This window comes from Aricia agestis, chromosome 14 (assembly GCF_905147365.1).
Source record: "Aricia agestis chromosome 14, ilAriAges1.1, whole genome shotgun sequence".
Taxonomy (NCBI): Eukaryota; Metazoa; Arthropoda; class Insecta; order Lepidoptera; family Lycaenidae; genus Aricia; species Aricia agestis.
In genome coordinates, this window is record NC_056419.1 from 12,975,746 (window position 1) to 13,002,323 (window position 26,578).

At 37.6% G+C, this 26,578-nt stretch overlaps 1 protein-coding gene and 2 long non-coding RNA genes across 5 annotated transcripts in view; 2 read left to right on the top strand and 1 right to left on the bottom strand.

Annotated features, from left to right (window-relative positions):
- The window catches only part of LOC121733644 (serine proteinase stubble-like), a 140,020-nt gene that overhangs the window by 54,476 nt on the left and 58,966 nt on the right, over window positions 1-26,578 (top strand). The window contains exon 1 of one of the 3 annotated variants that reach the window (XM_042123961.1): window positions 20,104-20,141. The exons of the other annotated variants lie outside the window; for them this stretch is intronic. The gene's annotated coding sequence lies outside the window, so the exon portion shown is untranslated. Of the gene's footprint in view, window positions 1-20,103; window positions 20,142-26,578 lie in introns of those variants that run through there. 3 annotated transcript variants of the gene reach the window in all.
- Window positions 633-23,874, top strand: LOC121733647. Its single transcript, XR_006036588.1, has 3 exons — window positions 633-888; window positions 7,892-7,894; window positions 23,864-23,874. It is a non-coding gene; the product is annotated as an uncharacterized LOC121733647 (long non-coding RNA).
- On the bottom strand, window positions 2,752-23,602 carry LOC121733646. The gene is made up of 3 exons (XR_006036587.1): window positions 23,593-23,602; window positions 13,607-13,610; window positions 2,752-2,830 (listed from the first exon to the last, which is right to left on the bottom strand). It is a non-coding gene; the product is annotated as an uncharacterized LOC121733646 (long non-coding RNA).

Below are 26,578 nucleotides of genomic sequence, written 5' to 3' on the forward strand. Positions count from 1 at the left end.
TCCCATTTTTTTTTCCACTTCGTAATCGAACTCTGACTAGGTGACGGGAAATTAAAAAGTATAAAAATCACAATTTAAAGAAAATACTTGGTGTTTTGATTTTTGTATTATTGTGATCGATTAAAATAAAACATTGTTACAGAATTTGTTTATTATTATTTAATAATCAGTCAGCATTTTAATTAATAGTAGTTATTTTAGTATTAGTTTAACAAAATTATGTAGTATGTAGACACCATTTCTTAACCATCTACTTCAGAGTCAGTCAATGGAACGTTTTTGTTGTGCTTCCCTTCCAAGGAATGTAGAAATACTAAGATTCTTGAATACACACGAGTTCTCATACAAGGTTTTATATTTTTCATTTCTTCTTTTATAAGTAAGCTAAAAATGTCATTTCTTTGGTCCTTTTCTTCTTGTTTGATTGCTACGCAGTGGTAACATTCAGGTTGATGTTTTTTGGTGTTGTATTCCAAATGTTTAGCTATTTTAGGATGGAGAACGGAGGGGGACAGTGGTCGCTCCGAATCCCCTAAAATGTCTGGCGAGTGATGACGTTTTATTGCTGATTCTGAAAAAAAAAATTCGGGTAAAAATTAAAACTCACGTTCAAGTTGGCTGGTATCAAATTTAAAGTAAGTTTATATATGTCACCGTAAAATTGTAAAAACCGTTAGATTATTATATAACTAGTGAAATTGTAAAATGTTGATAGACTTCGGACGCGAATAAGCTGCCTATAATTTATTATTTTAACACATTATTTTACGTTAGATTATAAATATGTATATTATGTATAACATGAATCTTTCGACATATTTTTACAATCTCGTCAGTTATTTTACAATTTAACGGTTTTTACAATTGTATGGTGACATATACACTTAAGTTCGTATGTTCGTATAAATAAACGAACAAAGATTAACTGTAGATCATCATTTCTCAACTTTTTTTATGTCGCAACGAAAAAGCCAAAAAGTTAAGTAAAAAGTCTTGTGATCCCGTCACGATTTTTTCGACGTTCGATACAAAAGGTTCGTTCGAAAACCGAATCTTTTGTACCTATATGTAGTTTGTATTAATTTTTTTTTTAACAGTCTGCGACCCTCTTTAAAAACAATCTCGGACGCCCCCCCCCAAGGGTCGCGACGCACCGGTCGAGAAACGATGATGTAGATATCATGTATGATGTAACGGTCGAGGTAGCCAATTTAAGCATTGTGTATTCCTCATGGACGTAGAAAAAAATTCCTACACAAAATAGGTATGTGTATAGCCACGCCACACAAGTTTCGATGTTTTGTGTAATGTTTCGAAATAAACGCGCACAGAAGTAGCAATAAGTAGTTTTTACAATTTACATATATCTATTTACATCAGTACCATGAACCATGAGTACCATGTCACAAAATATAGCGTGTAGCAATAAGGGAGATTCCTGTGTCTACCGCTGAACAGAACTGAGTGGAAATCTGTTTGGTGGCAAACTGCTGATGACACTAATGTAATCATTAATAATAAAAAAGTATTTACTTACTTTTATCCATCTTGGTCTACTCGTTCTTTTAACAAAGTACACACGCAAATTATTGACAACCTACGCGGCGCGGCAGGCAGAATAGAAGTCAGTCTATAGGTTTTTAAAAACATCGGTTGTTTATTGACAACGCCGCGCCGCACCGCGCAGTCCGGCTCGCTTGCGAATTGCGATGTTGCCGTTCCGCACTATACCTTTATTTTACAGGTTTAGGTATCGAAAAAAAATATTGGTACCGTAATTTTGCAATACCGAAAAATAGCGGTACCGTTATTTAAGGCTATCGTAATTTAAAGGTATGACGTCATACCGTTAACCTTTTTTACCGATATTTTTCGGTTATTCAATCCCTGCCGCAAAAGCGTTTTCGTCAGTACAAATCCTATTTTCATAAAATTATATTTTCAAATCGACTTTATTTATCAATGATGATAAGGGTGAAATACGGTTTTCTAGGCCAAGTTCTACTAGAAATATGTATTTGTTCAATGAAATTGAATATAGGTCAAGTAGCCTATTGGGTCCATATCCACGTGCTACACTTATTTGGACTTAAATAAATCAAGATAATACACGCGTAAAAACCAAGAAAAATAATAAATCTTTTTGAACGTGGCGGGTGACACGGTAGCCGTGTCATCTACTTCTATGGCGTATGACACGGCTAACGTGTCACGAGAAAATTGTATGCCGCCACGGCTGGAAGTCTTGAAATATGTGCGCCGCATTGAATCGGTTAAAAAGATCCGACAAAAATATAGTTATTAAATAAATGAAACAACAGGTGTTATTAATTCACCGCTCAAAGAAAGTTTCTGGAAACCTCTGACAATGGTTATCGGCTTCCCTATCGTGTTATCGATCCATCAGACTTCCAGTAACGCCGTGGGAAAGTATTCGTGACTACAATCCTACATCGCGCTATCGAGGTTTTCCAAGGCATTATGTATCTATATTCAGCTATTATCAATTTAAGCTTCGGCCTGACCCGAAGACCGATTAAGGTACAAGTTGGAATCGAGCGACATGTCGCAACTACAGACGACGTGTCGTCGCGACACTACTGGTTTCTATGTATCTCTATGAATATGCTAGCTCCGTGTCGCTAGCTGCGGAGAGTATTACATAGAAATACATAGAAACCAGCTGTATCGCGATGACACGTCGTCTGCAGTTGCGACGTGTGGCTCGGTTCTAACTTGAACAATATAAAGAGATACTGTATAGAAACCAGTAATGTCGCGACGACACGTCGTCTGCCGCAACTTTATGTAGCCGGCTTCCAACTTGTACCTTTACGTATCTAGCGACAGGTAAGCAACAAGCAGATTTTTCTAAATGTCTCCTATCTATCAAAAAATTTGTATACTTATGACAAGCATAACATTTTTTGCAATATCTGCTGTCAAACGCCTGTTACTCGCCTGTCGCAAGGTATGTGTACCTAGTAGGCATATATAGATACCACCTAGCCTTGCTCTTCAGTCGGGCTTATCACCACATTCCTTCTTCCGCAGTACATGATAATACATGTAATTTATTAACATTAGCAAATCGATGTATAATCGAGGAAATTGATTCCTCGGCAGTTGACAAACCAACGTTATTTGGTCGGAACATGTCAATTCAATGTTAATTGTGATCTGGGTTTGACGTACAGTTCTTGCAATTTATGAGCGCGCGGCGCCCTTAGTTGTGTTGGTGACCATATCTATACACGCGTACATGTCTCGCTGGCCACTGACTGCTCCGTTAGGTACGCACACTAACGAAAATGTCTTTCGTATTTCCAACTACAAATAAAGGCTACGCGCGCTCGATTGCAAGAACTATAACGCGACCAAACTACATTGATCCCCATCTGCCTAGGAATCAACGACTTTGATAGGACATTTAATAAAAATGAATTTTAGTTGTGCGACTCTTTGAGAGAGTTTCCCTAGATCCGATATCAGACCGATATCTGGAGAGAAACGTCCGGATTCATATTGAAAATTGTAGGCTCCCAATAAAAATAGTTATTTTCTTATGTTTGAAATCTTAGTTTGATCCTCACTGTAATATTTGGTAACGGACGAATACCGAATAATCGGATCCGGTGCTTACGATTATATAATATAAGAACTATTTACTCAGAAAATATAAACATTTTCTCCGTAGGCAATTTGTGAAACGGGCTTATCAGATAGAATAATTTCTACGATATTTTTACGTCGACCGACTTATGTATGCAAATCGAGTCGGTTTCTATTAATAATGTTTAGAAGCTTATATTGGCTAAAACGGAATGCTAATCTTAGTCGAGACTGCATTACCATAATCCTTCCTCGGTGGATTTCATTACCGAAATACGAACCGTTAGGGACCTTGAGATCGTCAGATTTGGAAATTGTTTCTTGTGGTTTTCTTCTATAGGGTCAGGTTTACATTGCAACTTGACGAGACGTAAACACGTGAAACAAAACTCGTACCGATGAAAACGTACGGAGTTTATGTTAAAATTTCCATTAAATAGAAGTAATCATTAATCTCTACAAATGCTGCCAGATCACTCACTTAATTATGAGTCATGATGGCTTATTATGTTATAACTTATTTTATTTTATAAAACAAAATGGCGAAATCAAAGTGAATTCACACGCGCCCATTACTTAATTACATTTATTTTAAATTTAAATTCAACAATCCACTCTGTAAACAACCCAATTAAAATAAATTATCCTTTTTACACATTCTCTGAATATCAGATGACACAAAGCCTGAGTCAACCTTTTTAAATTCTGTAGCGGTAACATGAGCTTTTATTTATTTTCCCCTTACGTTATGAAGCTGGGGCTTTTTCGCGATTAAAAAGCAGTAGAAAGAAAGAGAGATGTAGCAAAAATATGACAAAATACATTGTCAACCAGACAACATAGTATGGGTGGGTTCCGAAATAGCTTTGTCCACATAGCGCAGTCAACAGTGAACGTGAGGCATGCCCGCGACGCATGCCCTCTGACCGTATCCAAAACTTCAAAAATAACAATATTGGCGTTGCGTTCGTTGACGCATTCAATTATCGAATGCGCCAAAACGAAAGTTGAATGAAAGAAGATGACGAAAATTGAAGACGAAAGCGCAAAGTGTGGACATAGCTAATGACTGATTTTACTGGCCAATGGTTTAGAGGCCAGTGGTCTGGTTTAGTGACGATTTCTTAGTTCAACATTGCGCTAAAAATTAAAATGAAAAAATAACGCCTCCGTGGTCTAGTGTACTGCGACTGCTCTTGTGTACTGCGCACACACTTGGGCACTATAAAATAATTACTCCTGCGTAGCTGGCCTGGTTTCAATTAAACCGGCCACCATCACCGAAACCGGTGTGGGAGCTACTGCGCTAAAATATAAAAAAAAAAAATATCAATAACAACTCTGTCGCTCCAAAATTTTTTATTCTGTGGGAACCGTACATGTTTTCGGTATAAAAATTATCCTAGGTTCCCGCGACTCAAAGTATCTCCATACCAAACTTCAGCAAAATCGGCTCAGCGGTTTGGGCGAGAAGATGTAACAGATAGACACATTTTCGCATTTATAAAATTTAATATTATGTTGGTATGGATTTGATATTGATACTCTTTTTGAACGTTATTTGCTTTTGTATGGGAATTAGCCTTACCTTGCGAAAGGAATTCCGAATCACATAAAATTTTGATACATTTCTCTTGATACCCTTCCCTAAACTCCCCTATTACCCTATTCCCTCTTAAAAGGCCGGCAACGCACCTGCATCTCTTCTGATGTTGCGAGTGTCCATGTGCGACGGAAGTTGCTTTCCATCAGGTGACCCGTTTGCTCGTTTGCCCCCTTATTTCATAAAAAAAATGTTCTGTCTTATATCAAAGAACCTGCCATATCAAAACAGTAAATACCTATGATAAATATCACACAAAGGAGAAACTTATCCAAACATTTACAAAAAAATCTATAAGTTTACAACAAAGAGGCTGAAAGCCGTACCTAAATATTTATAAGGGTCCGTTGTTTATGGAGAAATGTTGTCCCCACCCGGGGACAGAGGGTTCCAGGGACAAGAGTATCCCAGAGGACAAGGTGGCATTAGCATTACTAGTTACGTATTTTTACACGTGTGGAATTTTGATGGAAGTTAAAAACAATACGCAGATGTAAATTCGGTAGAGTTTTTAAGAAGTTGCCTGAACGCTTATCGGGCATTAGCTGTACGTTTTTCTGCGATACAATAGTATGTCCTCTCCTGGAACTTAAAGTATATGTCCAATTTTCATCCTCATCGGTTCAGCAACTTCATCTTGAAGAGATAAAAGAATAGCCAAAATCTGTTGATATACCTTATTAGTAAAACTCTGATCATTCGCAGTGATAGAGCAAAATATGATAGTTGAGGATTTCTTGAGGATGAAAGAGGGGATTTTGGGACAAGCTCGAGCGTGTCAGATTAAGCTTGTATAAGCTTCCGACATGTGTCTAGTTATCATGGTATAGAAATCAGATTTCTCAAGTGGTGGGTTAATTTTTTTTAAATTTTGAAATGTCATCGGATCTGTCAGATTAAGATAGAGGGTGTTTAGTGTATCCCAAATAAGCTTCCATATAAATCACTGACGATTTAAAGGTTAGGTAAGCCTGTTTAAAATATAAAAAATAAAGCTATTTTTCTAACTAAGCTTCGCAGATATTTTATTTTGCACTAAACTTAATGATTTAGGCCTTGTTGTCTAAAATATATTTATAATTTACCTAAATAAGCAATTTTCTGAATATATATTTTTTCAAAACTTTAAAAATATGGCTGCAGTTTCTGAACCCACCCGCCAAAATAAAAAAAAAACGCTCTTCTTATTTTTTTATCAGTTTTACCTAATGTAAGAAACCTACTAGGTCTCCATGACGCTCGAGTGACTACACAAATAGCACCTTCCCCTCCTCTACATAGACTGCCAAAAACTCTTCCTGTCGCCTTCGCAAAAAATGTAGATCACAAACATGCTTTTCACTCATAAAAACTTTCACGTTATTAATAGTGCTCGTAGGATGTGGTGTGGTAGGATAACACTCAATTAATCAGCTGATACAATCAGCTGATCGTGAAAGGTCACACAAAGGTCAGGCAACTGTAGCAAGCGTCACGCGCTTTTCGTCGCGGTATTGTGTGCTAATGTTAGCTTATTGATCTATTTGGTGTACACTGTACATAGATGATTAGATAAGAATATCACTACTACTTATTATTGTTTCTTTAACTTTTATTGTTGTGGTTATTTTGTCGAGGCCTCTATAATATCTTGGCCCATGTCATTTTTTTATGAAATAAGAGGGCAAACGAGCAAACGGGTCACCTGATGGAAAGCAAATTCCGTCGCCCATGGACACACGCAACATCAGAAGAGCTGCAGGTGCGTTGCCGGTCTTTTGAGACGGAATAGGAATTAGGATTACAGGGTAGGGGAGGTAAGGATCCCTTCCTTACCTCCCCTACCCTGTAATCCTATATAGGGAAGGGAAGGATAGGGCCTCCGGTAAACTCACTTACTCGGCGAAACACAGCGCAAGCGCTGTTTCACGCCGCTTTTCTGTGAGCCCGTGGTATTTCTCCGGTCGAGCCGGCCTAATCGTGACGAAGCATGGCTTTACCACGTAACAATGCAAGTAGAGTGTAGAGGAGGATATGCATAATATTTATCGCGCCGACGACACAAATTAATTGCTTTCAGAAGAAGCCTCGACCGCCAAAAAAATAGAGCGACATCAACAACACTAATGTAAATTGACCCCCTGTCTTCTCAAAAACAAAAGTATCATCAGCTGTTGTAGCTTAGAGCTTGCACACCCTCACAATAAAACAATTATGTGAGATTGTGTGTTTGCCGTCTCAAGTTTAACCCTCCAACCTATTAAACACGATCTTTTGGCGCAATGATTCAGTAGCGTACAATCTTATTAAATCAGTAACCTTTGGTTATCTTAACCGAAGTTAACGGGACGTCAAATAACACATTGTCATGGTTAACATTACCACACAATGCTCAGATGAGAGCTCTGATTAATCAAATCAAATCACATTCAACCTTAATCATCCGTTTGTCCTACAAGGAGACATTTAAATTAAAATCTTGAGATTTAACTGGAGTTTAAAGTGGTGATTGTCATGTAAATGTTATATCCATATTCCGTACCCGTGTTATAAATGCTACTTAAATTTTATTTTTTGTATTCTCTTTACGCTGTTGTTAAACTGTTGATATGATATTAATGAAATTTGGTATAGTCGACATACTTTGAGTACTGGTAGGCAGAGTTGGGTGTAAATTTTAATTTCTTCATCTTAGAGGACGTGATATTATTGTTATGTTTTCGTTGACTAGAACGTTAGTCTTGAGTGGTTTTTATTTTTAGTTACTTACTTATAATATTTTTACGCAGAAAAATATGTTTTTGGAGTAAATTTTCATGCTGCCAATCTGTTTATTCAAAAGCCAATTAACAGTAACAGCATCATGTTTTCACCACAAATTGAGTTATTTATTTTGAGGAGGATTCGATATTTTGACGACATATTTTTTCCCTGCCGGTATAAAAATAATATTGTAGGACATAATATTATTATGTCCGGTTCGAAAGTGTATTTTTAAAATGTTTACATTTAAATATTATGAATCTTTAAATTTGTTATCGACCAACATCGTTTCTTTCGCTTTTTTGTGATAATCAGAGTAAATTTTTGTACGATAAATGCGCGTAATCCTCTAGCTAAGAACGGTTTTAACTATATGTAAGCATTTAATATGGTTGTGTTCTTATAAGTATTAACATTTTGAATCATGTATAATGTATATTTATTATCTTTAAGAAGGATTTTTTGCGAGTTTCTTACGCCGGCTCTTCTCGGCGGGGTAGTTCCCGAACCGGTGGTAGGCCTCATGTAGACACGACGACGTTCTAAAAGTGTTATTTTAATGTAAACCTATTTAGTAATAAACATTTTGATTTTGATTTCGATTTTTGATTTTGGATATGGTTTTGCTCGATAGTTTTACGTGGTTTTACTCCGAAACGAAGGAAATGACATATTTGACATATTTAATTCCATCGAGCCGACTCGAAGCGAGCCTTCGAGCTGTCAGTTTTGCGGTCCACACCGTGGTTATTGCTCGATTTGGAGTAAAACTATCTAGCAAACCGTATGTCAGTACTTAGCATTGTTATCTGTAATCACATTACTTTGTGCATACCCACGCACACACATACACACACACTTACACTAATAACATCAATAAAATAACTTTTAATTTAGTGTAATTATATTAGTGATTATTATAAAAAAAAAATAAAAAAAAATTATGTACGGTACCTAATTATTGTAACTTCGTTCCGTCCCCACAGGACAGGCATCGCCTAGTGTAGGGCTCCGTTATCGCATTATATTATGTTATTTGGCCAATATACAGTGTGTAACAAAAATAAGTGATAATACTTTAGGGTGTGTATGTGTTCCTTGTAGAGAGTTCACTGTGAAAGTAGCAGCGCTGAAAGACGATTTTTTTTTTTAATTTTTGTATGGGCAAGTGCCCGAGCGTCACGAGTTTCCCCATACAAAAGTGAAAAAACATTTTTGGTCTTTCAGCGCTGCTACTTTCACAGTGAACAACTACAAGGAACTCTACAAGGAACACGTACACACCCCAAAGTATTATCACTTATTTTTGTTACACCCTGTATATTTGTATTTGTATATCGATCTACTAGGAAGATCTAGCACATTATTGAAATTATGCCAATTATTGTTAGTGCCAAGAAACAAAATCAAATTTCTAAGATAACTAAAAACGTAGACTATTTTTTGTAGTACTCGAACAAATAACGAAATGTGGGTAGTCTGCACTGAAGTGTACCACTCTATCTTGTCTCTACTAGAGAGACTTGACCTTTCAGATTGTAGAGGTCTTATTAGGATACAATATGTTTTGTTACAGATTTACTTTCTTCATGGTGCCTTGACTCTTTCTTTAACAGTTTTTTGGGCGAAATTAAAAATAATAATAAAATACTAAAATTGCTTGGCGAGCATTGGCGGTACGTCAATTCAATCAAATTGACGATCTCTGTGGCTCAGTTGGTGGGCTTTTGGTAGCTCAAGCCGGGGGTCGCGGGTTCGAATCCCGCCGTGGGAACAAAAAGGTTTCAAAGTTCCTGGGTCATGGATGGTGTATTAAATATTATGTGTATGATATAATAAAAATCCTAAATATATGTATGATATAAAAGTATTAAATATATTTCCGTTGTCTGGTACCTGTAACACAAGTCCTTCAGGTACGAGGACGAGGCCAGTCTGACGTGGTGTGAAGCGTCCATAGATATTAAGTACTAGATGTCCCACACGGCTTCGCCCGCGTAAATTAGGAATTTTACGGAAACCGTACATTTTCCCATAAAAAATAGCTTATGCCCCTACTCCCTTCACTTGGTCTACTCTATATCTGTGCCAAATATTGCCATAAAAATTGCTCCAGTAGTTCGTATAATAAATAAATAATAAATTTTGAGGAGTTCCCTCGATTACTTATGGATCCTTCATCAGATTACCACTTTTGTGAATATAATACCAAATTGGGATGATACCCTTTATACCAAAAGAAAAATTTTGAAAATCGGTTAACAAACGGCGGAGTAATCGTTGAACATAAGAAAACGAACATAACTCCTCCCCCATTTTGAAAGTCGGTATAAATTGTAGCCTATGTCTTATTTTGATGTATATGCTATGTTATTGTAAAGTTTCATTCAAATCCGTTCAGTAGTTTTTGCGTGAAAGAGTAACAAACATCCATACATCCAAACAAACTTTCGCCTTTATAATATCAGTAGGAGTAGGATTATTATTATTATTAAAAATGGCTAGAAAAATTCATTTATGTAGCAATATTTGTATTTCAAAAAATTGATAAGTCAAGTGACTTCACCACGACACCAATTTTGCATTGTAATTAGACATATTCTTCGTATAACGTAACATTTTGATTTAAATGACCATATAAGACTACCATTCGCGCAAAATTCACCATGTAAAACTAGTTTACGATCAAACTAGATCAATAAAACCTAATGATTTAGCAGTAATAGAAAAGCATAATTAACATAGCTATTCTTCGTATAACGTAAGATTTTGGTTTTAAATGGCCCTATAAAACTACCTCTCGCGCAAAATTCACCATGTAAAACTAGTTTACGATCAAACTAGATCAATAAAACCTAATGATTTAGCAGTAATAGAAAAGCAAACGTACATCTGTGGTCTGATTTATCACTTGTAGCGTGAGTGAAATTGCATTTTTATATCGCGTGCGCAGCCGCTGACCACTGTGCGACGAGGTAAGAAAGTTAATGGGCCAGCAAAGTGTTAATATATTGTTGTGTTTTAAATAAATAGATTAAGGAAATATCTCATATTAAATATACTTTTCATTATAAAAGCAGTAGTACTACTTATTATAGGTTATGCCCGCTATTATCAAGATCCAATTTCAAGAATAAGAGTACTTATCTTAATAAAAAAAATACGTGACGCCATTTTTTTTATAAACATAAGGGGGGGCAAAATGAGCAAACGGGTCACCTAATGGAAAGCAAATCTGTCTGTTGCCAATGGACACTCGCAGCATCAGAAGAGCTGCAGGTGCGTTGCCGGCCTTTTAAAAGGGATATAGGGGAGGGTAGGGAAGGGAATAGGGTAGGGGATTGGGCCTCCGGTAAACTTACTCACTCGGCGAAACACAGCGCAAGCTCTGTTTCACGCCGGTTTTCCGTGAGAACGTGGTATTTCTCCGGTCGAGCCGGCCCATTCGTGCCGAAGCATGGCTATCCCACGTCTAAAAACGTCGTGTTTCTTCCCAAATTCCTTCGAAACGGCTAAGTCGATTGTGTTGAAATTTTGTGTGCTTATCCTGTGGGTCTGAGAATCGGCCAATATAAGGATGTTGAGGATCAAAATGGGCACAGTCTTGAATCACACCTATTAAATTTTCTGAGATCGATGTGACATAAACGTTTTCATAACTACGTCTGATATAATGCATACTAATATTTTAAATGAAAAAGTGTGTCTATCTGTATGTCTGTCTGTCGATCTATCTGTCTATCTGTCTGTTTGTTTCTTCTGACACCCAATCCGCTAAACCGATTTCGCTAGGTATGGATATACTTGGAGCCCGAGAAAGGACATAGGATACTTTTTATCCCGGAAAAATGTACAGTTCCGCGCGACAAAGGAATTTCGGCGAAAAGTGCCTTATTGTGCCTGAGCCTTCTCTTATTTATAGATACTAATCTATAAATAACAGAAGGCTCAGGCACAATATTACAATAGGCTCAGGTATATTCCCGCACCGTATGTGACAAAACAACGTTTGTCGGATCAGCAACTATTCTAATAGAAATAACTAAACATGAAACACCATAAAAACTTATTCAATACAGCCAAGCTGTCCAAATTGAATATTCCTCAAGTCAAAACTTCGGTAGTAAAATTCGAATACTCCTTGGGGAGTATCCAGTTTACGTACTAACTTTGACTACATTAAACATGCAAGCTGCATATAAAATATTCATGTTTGAGTTTCGCTCATATTTGGTATTCCTATTTAAAGTATGTTATGCAGTAAGATTAAATGAAATATTAAAATATCTGTCTGTTACCCCTTCACGCCCAAACCGCAGAACCGATTTGGTTGAAATTTGCCATAGAGATACTTTGGGTCCCGGGAAAGGACATAGGATACTTTTTGTCCCAGAAAAATGTACGGTTCCCGCGCGATAAACGAGTTTTGACGCAACGGAGTTGCGGGCGTCATCTAGTCCAACTATATATTTTGAATGCAACATCAGAGGCCGTACCACGAAACCGTTTTGAGACTCAAACAATCAGACGAAAATGCCGCGTCCAACTCTAACAAACGTGAAATGACGTTGTTAGAGTTGGGCACAAGATTCTCGTCCAATCAGAAAATAATGGATTAATTATTATTAGTACCTACTATCGGAGAATTTTACATAGACACATGAGGGACCCACAAAATTCAGTATAGATCGCGAAAAAATTGAATTGACACAGCCCGACCAAATTACAGTGCTCCCAAAGTGATAATGCACATAGAAATTTTCGTAATTTTTCGGCAACGGTCGTATTTCTCGAGCGTGGGAAGACGTCGCTGCAAGCGCTGTTTTTAAACTTAACTTTAAGAAACTCACCGCTTTACGGCGACGTAGAGTCGCCAGACGTTGCTTGGCCGTTACCATGATAACGTCACTGGTCACGTCGCGATGGCTTACCGTGAGTTATAGGCTATAGCACTTATTGACGGACCGGCGACAGCGGACAGCCACCGGCTATACGATATTTACTTCTATTTCCTTTGAACAATGTGCAAAATGGCAAGTGCATCGTTTGGGGCTCTTACGTTTCGTAGATTCGGATGTTTTCGTGCTTACGTGCGTGTGTATTCATATTGTATAGATTCAGTTATTTACATTGTAAATTTTATTTTTTTAAAAGACAAATTATCCACTTTTTTACTAAAAAGTGGCCCCGTGCGAGTTTGTTACGCCGGTTCTTCTCGCCGGGTTAGTTCCCGAACCGGTGGTAGGCAACATGTAGTTCAACATTCTGAAAATATTTGATTCAAATTTATTCAGAAATAAAACAATTTTTATTATTTATTTATTATTTATTTATTACGACAATTAATGCATGCGCATTAATAATTTGGAAGTACTATTATATTATGTGAGTCCTCTATCTGTCTATAAATAAATTTCTTTGATACGAGTAGTACAATCGAGATACAAGTGTAACCAATAATAACGTGTAGTTAATAGAATCAGACAGCAATTATAATTCTAGACCATTTCTAGACCAAGGTGATACCCAACGTAGTGATTTAAATAGTTCAAATTACATACATTGGTTACATATTGAATATACTTTCAAGCTCGCACCCAATATGTATGTTGATATCTAATGTGTAAGGTTCTCGTGTCGTGTTGTTACCAAACTACGTTGAATTGGCTGGGCCGATTTTATTGAAATTTTGTGTACTTATCTTGCAAGACGTAGGTCATCGACCATCAATCGGTCATCAATCGGCCATCAATTATTTAGGCCCGAAAATATTATAACGCCACATTGTAGAAGTTTCTGAGATCGCTCTGACATATATTGAGTAGCTCTTAGGAGCATTTCAGTGTAAAGCAGTATCTAATCATGTCTGTAGTAATAATGACTATTTTGTGTATACTTAAATTAACAATTTACTTACACGATCGTTATTTCCTTGACTATCTGACTACTATTTTCTTCCAAATTTTCTGTCAAATTGCCTCCTTTTTTGCTGTTAAATCTAGACAGTTGTCCAGACAGGTTTGAGTGCTAAACGAGGTCTAGATAAAGCGTTATGTAGGGCCTCGATAGGCGTTCACCATTCGTCTGAGAAAATATGGTTCGACGCGTCATAGATAGCGACCGAGCGATATTTCCTAATGATAAAATATGCGCAATAAATATAGGGAACCACTAGACACTTGTAAATTATACATCCACACCCTGTCAATGTTCAAAACTTATTTATGGGCTACGTAAAACTTTAAGATCGATGGGAGAAAAGAAAGCAATTGACGCATGTACCGTAGAAGAGATTGATTCATTGGCAGTTGACGGACCTACGTCATTTGGTCGGACTATGTAATTTCCATTTTACTCGTGATCTGTCGGCTGCGTTTGACGTAACGCGACCAAATTACTTAGGCCCTCCATCTGCCTAGGAATCAACTTACTTACAATAATTATAACGTATCAATAACGTGTCATTGGATCCCAATCTGCCAATAAGGATGCGTCTGAACAAGTAGCTAATCTACCAATAGCGAGTCCCCGCGCGCCCCGCTCACGCCCTCACCAAAGAGGCCTAAAAATCGTACACTGTACCCACATAATATCTTTACTAGCTGTTTGACCGAGCTTTGCTCGGTATTCGATAAAACGCGAATAAAACGACATTTTCTAAAAATGATTCCTAGCTAGATGGATTTATCGCCCCCGAAACCCCCTATATACTAAATTTCATGACAATCGTTGGAGCCGATTCCGAGATTCCAATTATATATACAGGGTGTAACAAAAATAAGTGATAATAAAAAATTTGGTCTTTCAGGGCTGCTACTTTCACAGTGAACTCTCTCTCTCATTTTAAAATTAGATAAATGAAGTTTTTCCGAAATTACTTGCTAGTTGCTAGTAAGGAAATTATTTTTGTAAATATAATCTTTACAACAAATTAAGTATGTATTATTAAATCGAGATTTCATGTACTTGAAATAGGTATGTTTTAATGAAAATCATCAACTGTATGATGTATCATAGAAACAAAATAAAGTAACGTACACGAAGTACATAAACATAACACGATTCGACGTTGCAGGCGGCGTGTGCGACTTACCCGCGAAACAGCAGTAAAAAGCGTTACGGAAACATCCGAAACCATGATCGGCATGGCCGACTAGTCGGCCGATTAGTCGGCTTCTTTGCAACCGACTAATCGGCTAGTCGGCTAGTTGGCCAAAGTCATGATCGGCACATCTCTAATATATACAGGGTGTAACAAAAACAAGTGATAATATTTAAGGTACGTGTTCCCTGTAGAGAGTTCACTGTGAAAGTAGCAGCACTGAAAGACCAAATTTTTTTTTCACTTTTGTATGGGGAAACTCGTGACGCTCGGGCCCTTGCCCATACAAAAGTGAAAAAAAATTTTGGTCTTTCATCGCTGCTACTTTCACAGTGAAATCTCTACAGGGAACACGTACACACCCTAAAGTATTATCACTTGTTTTTGTTACACCCTGTATATTAGATTTTGTTAAATCGTATATCTATCTAAATCGTATCGCAGTAATTACCCTTTAGTAAATAAATAAACGTTTATTTTGCCACCATTAAATGTTACATAATATAGGTATATACAGAACTGATATCAACAAGAATAAAATTAAAAAAGTTTCTCCTCGACATAAACAAACCCATGTCCTAAGAACAGGAGTTCAAATGTATTTCAGTGCGTAAAGGAGGGGTTTTGTGTAATGCGTACATTCATAGGCACTATAAAATAGCTTCTGCTTACTATCCTGGTAGCAAGCTGACCTCACTGAATTCAATTCAGGAAGCATTTTATTTTTCACAGTACATTTACATAAACTAACAAGAAAACTTAAGCCTACAAAATAAGCTTCGCCTAGAAATATCCTAGAATATAAAAGCTGCCTTTTGTATTAGTGCCTCCGATAATACTGCCTCAGAAGGCTTTTATTCGCTAAACCGATTTAGTTTTACAGTCTGGTAGTGATGGGGAACAGGTATATCGATTTTAACAATGTAGCTTTGCGTTTTTTTTTTAAATAAAATGAGGAAAACGAACTACCGTCACCCATGGGCACTCGCAACATCAGAAGAGCTGCAGGTGCGTTGCCGGCCTTTTAAGAGGGAATACGCTCTTCTCTTGAAGGTTTGCAGGTCGCATTGGTCCAGAAATACTGCTGGTGACAGTCCATTTCAGAGTTTTACCATAGTAAAAGGAGGGGAAGTAAGTTATCTTCATACAAAGGCACCGCGCGCGGCTTGTATGTGTGCGCCATAGTATCAATGCGTCGCCACGTACGGCACACAACAAAATCTCGGCCAGTTTTATATGGCTGGTACCGCCGAGATTTTGTTGTGTGCCGTACGTGGCGACGCATTGATACTATGGCGCACACATACAAGCCGCGCGCGGTGCCTTTATAAGAAGATATCTTACTTCCCCTCCTTTTACTATGGTTTTACACTGCGCGGCAGAAAGTTACGCGAGTATTGTCAGAGTGCTTGGACACAAGTATAAAGGCTTTTGACATTGGGCTTTGATGGTAAACAATGATTGCGAATACTTCTATAGCATGCACAATAATATAAGAACGTGCAATGCTTAGTTTCATGGTTCATTTCCAATGGTATCCAACAGATAATGGACATTTTAGGACAAAAATATTCTTCTCTAAAAACGCTATAATAGTAACTCCCACACCGGTTTCGGTGATGGTGGACGGTTTCATTCAAACCAGGCCAGTTACACAGGAGTAATTTTATAGTGCCTAAGTATGTGCGTAGTATACAAGAGCACTCTTTATTCCTTTTACTCTCATTACCCCGTGAGACGAAAGACCGACACGACTGGCGAGAGCTCAGGCGCAGGACCGACTTTTTACATCCGACGCATAGATCGCGGGATTCGAACCCACGACCTCCGAGTCAAGAGCCATGCTCTGAATCACTGGACCGCAGAGGCGTTAAAAACGCTATATTCAATGACGAAAACCCAGTCCAAATACCATTAGTAATTTTTTCAGAAAATTGCGAACAAACACCCACATACAAATATACACTGGAAACCTTTTTTGAAGTTTCCATATAAATTGAGCTGAAAATGTAGAGTCAACAGCAGTATCGTCCTGCACCATAAACATACATTACCGTGCACAAACACATCTATTTCAGCTGTAAACATTTGCATGCCGCTACAAGAGTGCTGAAGTGTGATAGACAGCGTTTACATCACACGATACGATATATCGTATAGGAATTAGGAATATCGTTCAGCTAATATAAAACGATAGTTCGCAAACGAAATCAGGCCATTTAGCCGAAACTTTTTCGTTTTCGCTTCGTTATAGCATCGCCGATCAAAATGTTTGGAATTGACATTAGACAAGTCGAACGTCAACGTCATATTAACGAACGCTTATGTCAATTCCATACATTTTCATCGGCGTTTCTATAACGAAGCGAAAACGAAAAGATTTTGGCTCACCCCCCTGTTGTTTCATGCGAAAATACCATCAAAGAAATTTATTCGTAGGCAGTTGATGGACCTACGACATTTGGTCGGATTATGTCAAGTTAATGTAAGTCGTCGTCTGTCGGCGTGACCAAAATACGTTGATCCGCCAGTCAACTTCTCTGATAGATATAAAACGCATGCGTTCGTTGTAAAAAATCATAAGATTTTTTCTTGAAATAAACTAATACTTCATGTGCCATAAATGGCCATGATTATCCAAAATATACTATTTTTCATGTACCAGCTATTCTACCGTACTTTTCCCGACGCAACGGTTTAAAACCATAATAATTGCACCCAAAATATTTTTACACTCGGTCAATATTTTTAGAAATTGTTTATATACTATTTTGTACCATATCGTATGCCAGTGTTTTCCCTATTTGGAATAAGTGTGAATTCTCATCATTAAATTATACCCTGACGTGTGACGAAGTAGACACTAGGTGATGGGCTCGGCTCATCCCGGAGAAACTGCTGCAGTAGACAGGTTCTGTAGACGTAGGGCTGCCAAAACTTGATACATGGCCTAAATGCACCAATCTGGGTTATTGCCCATATATGGCGGATGCAAGGGAAGACCGATTGAATATGTTGAGTTGTTGATTTTTTGCGACAGCAACAAGTGCGGTCAAACGCCAGTTGCGGTGCTGCCGTAAGATTGCACATTGTGTGGTCTTTTTCGCTGTATTGAAGTACTCCTTTCTTCCATATACATGCTTTTATTTGAGAATAGCTTTTGCCCGCGGCTTTATAAAGAGCTATTTTTGTTATTTATACAGATACTAGCTGTCCCGGCAAACGTTTCTTTGCCATATAAAGTATTTCGCCCGTATTATTTTATTGAAGTGACTAAATAAGTATGTCACCATGGCAACGTCCATCGCTATCCCGTCGCTTAAACAATGGTCGCCGTCAGTCTCGAGTTGTAATAATTTACTATTATTTATTCAACAAATGCACTTATCAATATAATAAGTACCCAGTAGCCGATTCTCAGACCCACTGAATATGCATATAAAATTTGGTTAAAATCAGTAAAGCCGTTTCGGAGGAGTACGCGGCCTAACATTGTGACACGAGAATTTTATATATAAGATTGATTCATCAATTTACTTGTCAAGATAAATTAATACAAATGCTCTACTATAAAATAGTAAAACTGTCACGTCTGTAGCTTCTATTTTTCGTGAAGCTTATCCAAGATATTATAATAACCAGGACAATACATGAACAAGCCAGGTGGCAACCCTAATTGATAAGGCTTCCTGGTGAAAGTGTTAAGGTTTGCGCACAAAATGAGACGTTATATTCCACTGTCAATACCAAAGCTTTGTTCTACCGTCGGTCCGCCTGTCCATCACGCATGGAAAGTGTTTGCTAACTAGTATCAGTTTCAATGGGGCTTATGACGTGTTAATAAAGTTTTAAACGGCTTTATCTTTGACGAGAGTAGCGTTATAAGGCCATTTTCTACCGCCGCCGTCCACCAACATAATACTCATTGACTTCGTGTTACTTAATAATGCCATCTGCTGGTCGTTAAAACAATTAGTTGCTAACAAAATAAGGTAAAAGCACTAATGGCAGACGCTTTAAGGAAACATAGAACATTCGAATGTTATAAAATATATATTTATGAAAATAAAGGATTGCTAACTTCTTCCATGTCTTCAGTAACTCTTACAAAATAAAAACTATTATAATTATTCTCTGACAAATCAATTAAAAAATATATTATTGGTCTTTTTGTAGACTTAGTTATAATAACTAATAGATGACATCACAGAAAACGAACATCACTAATAGTAGACCCCAATATGAACTAATAGTTGACATAGAACATTACATATCATTTTAAATTTTTTCCTATTATTAGGTCTTTATTTGCCGTTTTTTTCAAAACATTTCATTTACTTCATCATAGTAACTACATGTATATGAAATATTATCCACGTTGTCTCCAGATTCTGCTAAAACTATCTTTCCTTTTATTTTTATTTTTCATATATTTTTTCCAAGCAAATTTATTTTCAGTCTTTAGTCTCCATGTTTCTCTTGCCTCTTCTTCTTTCTTATTTCTTGTCTCAGCTCTCCTTTTTCTTCTTTTTACTGCTAAAAAACTAAAGCAATCGATTTTTAGATCAGTACAAGGTCTAATATGTCAATTTTTAGGTACAGTAGTTCTAATTTGTTAATAGAATTATATTTTCAGAGAAGAATGGTTTTGAGAATATATAACGGGACACACAGTACACATCCTAAAATGTTATTACTTAGTTTAGATACACCCCGTAAAATGCTACTATATTAATAGGCTGTTATAAATATGAAACCTAAGGTTTCGTTTTGCTACACGCTACTATAAAATAGCGGCGGCATGAACAATAAAGATAAACCGTCGGAGTTCGGACTGACTACAGGCTGACCCGCTACCCTTTGCACCCACGAAAAAGTAACAACCGGTCTTCGAGATCGGCCATTTCGTGTATTTAGAAGCTATCGTCATTAAACGTCATTATAATAGTCGTTAATCATTGTCAAGTGCTTACTAACAATATTTATTTTTGTTTCAGGTATGTATCGAGACTGGAAAGAAGTTTTGTTATAAGCGGAGATGGATTTGTTTGAAAAAACATAGATCTAAACATATTACACAAGGTAAACCACAATATTTAAGTTACATATGAAATGAATTTTTGCTAATATTCAATCTCTACACGAGCGTAATGTACATGGGCGCCGCCAGGAGGGTGCCAGGGGGTGCACTTGTACCCCTTGAGAATCTCGGGATCAACAGGAATTATTGAAATAAAAAGCATTTTGTAACCCTATTACCATGCCGTACAAGGATAGTTCGTAATGTTTCGGCACTAAATGTTTTGTTCGTAAAAAGTGAAAACAAAAGAACAGAAAGAAAACTAAAATCTGCACCCCTTGGAAATTATTTCTGCCCGCGCCTATGGTAAAGTAGGTTGTTACTTTAACGAAGGTTTGCCCTTACGTCCTAGGAATTGTTTTATTACTATCACTACATAGTATCCAGCAAATTCAGTTCTCTATTTTTAAAATAGGTAAACCTGTTTCGCTAAATCCATTTTAATATTGCAGAATATTTGTCACAACTCGCTAAGTGATTTTAAATGGATCTAAGCTGGTTTAAGCCCGCTCCAAACCCTCGTACATATTAGCGTTTAATCTTTCAAAAGGTCTGTGCTAATGTGAAAGTAAATTTGTTTATTTGTTACGCGTTATTAAACCCATTATATTATTATCTACATGGCATCCTTCTATGTATACTGTATATGTTTTTACAGCTTAGCATTATCAAGGCCTACTACGACGCTACGGATAGACACACAAGAACACAAACATAAAGTCTCGTTTTTCTTGTTATTTAATTTTAAAATTAGAAAAAAATATTACTTCCTCTTATGCCACGCTGGTGATTTACTCTTCGACATTTCGAGTTTCTTTTTGTTTTTTTAAATAAGAGGCCAAACGAGCAAGCGGGTCGCCTGATGGAAAGCACCTACCGTCACCCATGGACACTCACAACATTAGAAGAGCTGTAGCCTGTAGGTGCTTTACCGGCTTTTAAGAGGGAAAACGCTCTCTTCTCGAAGGTTTGCAGGTCGTATTGGTCCGGAAATACTGCTGGCGACAGTTCGTTCCAGAGTTGTTTTGGAAGAGCAGAATATTTTGGCGGGAAAATTTTGCAGCAAGCTAGTTTGTTCGAATTTCGCTTGCGGTTGCCGCGATTGGAATTTTCGTGACGTAATTGACACTACGAAGCCCAAGGGCGGGAATATCGTTCCACATTCGAAATTGGATTCGAATTTTTGTTGCCATTCTATTTCGTATTTTCGTCTACCATCGTCGTTAGCATGACGCTTAGAAAATGCTTTGTGGCTGTTAAGCATAATATTATTATGCCCACTACGAAAACGGCTAAACAACCTTTGTAGGGTAATTTTATGGGGTCATTTTGTAGCGCTAAAATTAGTTTACACGTAGAATTATATTAATATAGTATAAACTTTTTAAAACTTTTTGGGTTGTGTAAGAAGTTAAAATAGAGCGTCAAAACACGTCACCCGATCGAAAATTCGTGAGGCGCCTACTACACGTGCATGCTTGACCACAGTTTTGCTTGCGCATACCGGCTTGTACAGTGAACATTGTGCGACGTGTAGTGCGTGTAGTTTGGTAAAACGGTAGTATGCGCAAGCCCCAAAGTTTGGCTTGACGGTTCTTAAACTTGCTTGAAATTCTGGTATGCAAGCCTTCTTGTACAAACTTACCTGCGCGATTGGTTGGACGTTCAGTGTTCAAACCAAGTGGTTTATACGCCGTCGATCTCGGCAAGAATTTGGCTTGCGCATGCATAACCGTGCCTTGTGGTAGGTAAGTCAGTCTTCCGTCTTTTCATGCGAGAAGCATGCGCCAGCAAAACTGTGGTCAAGCATGCACGTGTGGTAGGCACCTAATACGGAGACTACAATATCGCTGAAGCCTGAAGAAGAGGTTAAGTAATATCTCCTTCTATCGCAAGGCAGAATTGGGAGTGAAACTTGTTTTGTTTTCTGATACGAGTTTATTTCTATCTTCTTTTTTTGGAACCTAAAGCCATCAAAATCGATTCGTTGAAGCGTTAAGTAGATATTCACATTTATATGTCTGTATGACAAGAATACTATGAAATACGTGCAATCTCTACCGCTCACTCTATATGCTAATGTTGTGTGCCGTAAACGAGATAGTGGCTATAACCACGTGATTTCATTATATTTACCGCTAATGGCTAAGCTTAATGTTTCTGTACTTTATACTGGAAGTTTAATCAATTTTCTTCCGATATATCGATCATGCGATTCTGGTAACAGTGATAACTTACTTTGACTCTGGTATCCATATCCATACTAATATAATAAATGCGAAAGTGTGTCTGTCTGTCTGTCTGTTATCTCCTCACGCCCAAACCGCTGAACCGGTTTAGATGAAATTTGGTATGGAGATACTTTATGTCCTGGGAAAGGACATAGGATACTTACTTTTTATCCCGGAAAAATGTACGGTTCCCGCGCGATAAACGAATTTTGGTTCAACGGTCATCATCTAGTAGACCATAATAATCATGTAAAAAACTAGATCAAAATCGGTCCATCCGTTTGGATGCTACGATGCAATGCCACGGACAGATACACACACAGACAGACAAATAGACAGACAGACAGACAAACACGTAAAACTTTTAACACCCCTCTTTTTTATCGGGGGCTAATAAAAATCAATTTTAAATTTTGTTAATCTCGTTTAAACTCGAGAACTGCTAAACCGATTTGGCTAATTGTAGTCCTAAAATATTCGTGGAAATCCAGGCAAGGTTGTAATAGTTGTGAGTGTATCAGCACTGAAAGATATGTTTTGTGATTTTTATGCGCTTGATCCAGCATCATCAATTTTCCCAGAAAAAAGTGACTCTATTAGTGGTGCTACTTTCACAGATTACTCTTTATAAGGGGCACATACAAACCCTAAAGTATCATTACTAGACATTGGATTATATGCACGATCAAAGTGCCGAAATAGGCATGCAAATATGCACGTAAAATGGCCGAAATATGCACAAAATATATTTCAGCCATTTTACATATAATAATATTATTTTTTTAAGAGTTTTCCGGTGGTCCCGTTAATAAAAGCGCCAATTTTTATAATTTCATCAAATCCAGGACATTTGGAAAAGGAGAATTGCCAAAATATGCACTATCGCCTAAAAAGTGCCATTTTTTTATGAAATAAGGGTGCAAACGAGCAAACGGGTCACCTGATGGAAAGCAACTTCCGTCGCCCATGGACACTCGCAGCATCAGAAGAGCTGCAGGTGCGTTGCCGGCCTTTTAAGAGGGAATAGGGTAATAGGGGAGTTTAGGGAAGGGATGGGAATATGGGAGGGTAGGTAAGGGAATAGGGTAGGGGATTGGGCCTCCGGTAAACTCACTCACTCGGCGAAACACAGCGCAAGCGCTGTTTCACGCAGGTTTTCTGTGAGAACGTGGTATTTCTCCGGTCGAGCCAGCCCATTCGTGCCGAAGCATGGCTCTCCCACGTATAAATTATATTATGCATTTGCATATGCAAGTATGCAAATGCATATAATCTGATGTCTAATCATTACTTTGTTTTATTACACGTGTAAGGGAATTCTTGTACCACTATAACATTTCTACAGTATAAGCCTTTGTTAATTACTTGCTTATTCATTTAATTAGGTATTAGCATGTACTAGTAATTCTAACGTTTGATTGAATTGGTACTTTCTAAAATAACACTTTACTTAAATGTGTTAATATGCTTCTAGTTTGAAAGCAAATATGGAGTATTTAGGTGCTAAGTACACGTTAAAGTTAATGATACAATGTAGAGTCAATGGTTACTCATCGACATTATCCATACTAATTTTATAAATGCGAAAGTTTGTCTGTCTGTTACCTCTTTACGCCTAAGCCACTGATCCGATTTTGCTGAGGAATGGAGATATTTTGAGTCCCGGGAAAAGACGTAGGATACTTTTTATCCTGGAAAAATGTACGGTACCCCCGTGATTTAATTTTAGAATAACGAGCGTAATCAAGTCGTGTACAATTAATCTAAGCATAATATTATAATATTGTGGTACCATTATAATTTTAAATATGACGTGACACCATTTTGTAAAGAATATTTTTTTTTGTTGTAAAATATAAACTGACTTTTTTATAAAATAAGGGGGCAAACGAGCAAACGGGTCACCTGATGGAAAGCAACTTCCGTCGTCCATGGACACTCGCAGCATCAGAGGAGCTGCAGGTGCGTTGCCGGCGTTTTAAGAGGGAATAGGGTGATACTGGGTAGGGCAGGCAAGGGAATAGGGGAGGATAGGGATGGGAAGGGAAGGGAATAGGGTAGGGTAGGGAAGGGAATAGGGTAGGGGATTGGGCCTCCGGTAAACTCACTCACTCGGCGAAACACAGCGCAAGCGCTGTTTCACGCCGGTTTTCTGTGAGAACGTGGTATTTCCCCGGTCGAGCCAGCCCATTCGTGCCGAAGCATGGCTCCCCTACGTTTCTCTAGAGACTCGCACTGTAGTCGTACATTTTCATAACAATATTAGCATGCAAATTGGGAGCATATTCAAGCTACTACAGGCTGAAATAGCTAAGCTGTAGCTTCGTGCAAATTCCCTAAAATTAACGTACGATATTTCGGTCGGTGTTTGAGAGGAACAAAATAGTTAACGAGTCGGTTAGCTGCTATACTCGCTACCATCAGACTGCCGTAGATGAAAATCGCCTTGCTGTTCAATGCGTAGTGTAAATGCGTTATTTATTTTCTGATAAAACGAATCGCGCAATATCTATTAAAGCAAGTAATCTTTACTCTCTACTATGAGAGTGCCGTAGATGGAAATCGCCTTGCTGTTCAATGCGTAGTGTAAATTCCTTACTTATTTTCAGGAAATATGAATTACGCAAAATACTTAATAGCTGCAGCTGCTAGTTGAAAATCATTTGCTAACCATTGCGTGTTTAAATAATATGGTATTTATGAGTATGTCCAAGTACGAGCTTTTAATTGCGCATTACATTATGCTTTTATGAAATAAGGGGGCAAACGAGCTTAGGGGTCGCCTGATGGAAAGCAACTTCCGTCGCCCATGGACACTCGCAACATCAGAAGAGCTGCAGGTGCGTTGCCGGCCTTATAAGAAGGAATACGCTCTTTTCTTGAAGGTTTGCAGGTCGTATAAGTCCGGAAAGACTGCTGGTGACAGTTTGTTCCAGGGTTTTACAGTGCGCGGCAGAAAGTTACGCGAGAAACGCACGGTAGAAGACTGCCACTCATCAATGTGATGAGGATGGTATATTTTTGTGGCCACATAGAATATATTAGAGAAAAAGTTGATTTTTGCATCTAAAAGGCACCGAATTAAATAATCGTATTACATTCTACGGGTAAGTAAGTTTATTAGTTATATAAAAGAAGAATTTAACTTAAATTAACTTACCCTTAGGGCTTAGACGGTATAATTAGCTCCTTAATGGGGTAACAAAGATTTATGGATAAAGCAACATTCCATTACCATACATACAAAACATTTTCCTGGCAGTTTTGCTGGCAGCAAACTTTGGGGTTCACGCAAAAACTTTCGGGGTTCGTACCGAGTTTGTTTTGCTCATATGACAGACTTTTTTATTAGCTTGGTACGTGTATTTTGTTTCTTTGTACTTTTGAAGTGAACACTTCTGTGAAAAGGGACCAGAAAAAATTAAAAACTCGCAACAGGACATGTTACTTGATAGATATTTTGTGAGAATTAAAGAGAGTAGACAGCCGGCGTACAAAAGAAGAGGAAGAGATATTATTATCCTCTCTTTTTACAACGCGACTGCTCAAAATACGACTGCGAAAATGGAACAGCAGTTTCTTCACTTGTACCGGCACTCCTGGAGTACAATCCGTTGGTTTCTTATACATTAACATTCAGCAATGAATGACATAAAATTTGCTAATTCTTTTATCCAATATAAATTTCTTCATTCTGTATTGTAGTTCAAAACTACAGTTTGGTGTTTATAAATTTCACGCGTCACTTTCCAAAGAAAAGTATAAACAGTAATTTTTTGTTATTACTATTAAAACGAGTATACTAATTATTACTAGTATACTCGTTTTAATAGTAATAACAAAAAATTACTGTTTTTACTTTTCTTTGGAAAGTGACGCGTCAGATCCAACTGTCAAAACAAGATGGCGTCACGTCTTGTCAGCAATTTTCCACTTTTCCCATTCAATTTTGTTATACCCGTCAGTCATACCAGTCATACGAGCAATTTCAGTCAGAGCATGACATGATTAGCCTGATGTCTTTATATAGAAGTTACAGAGGGGTAAGCTGGAATATTTGATAGTTATTAGATAACACTTATCGAAAGTCGAATGCTTACTGAGGCACTCGGAGAGGATAAATTATTATTTACCTTACTGTAATTAAATGAATAATATTTATAAGCCACATAGTACATTCTCTGTAAAACTCTTTATTAAATTGCAGA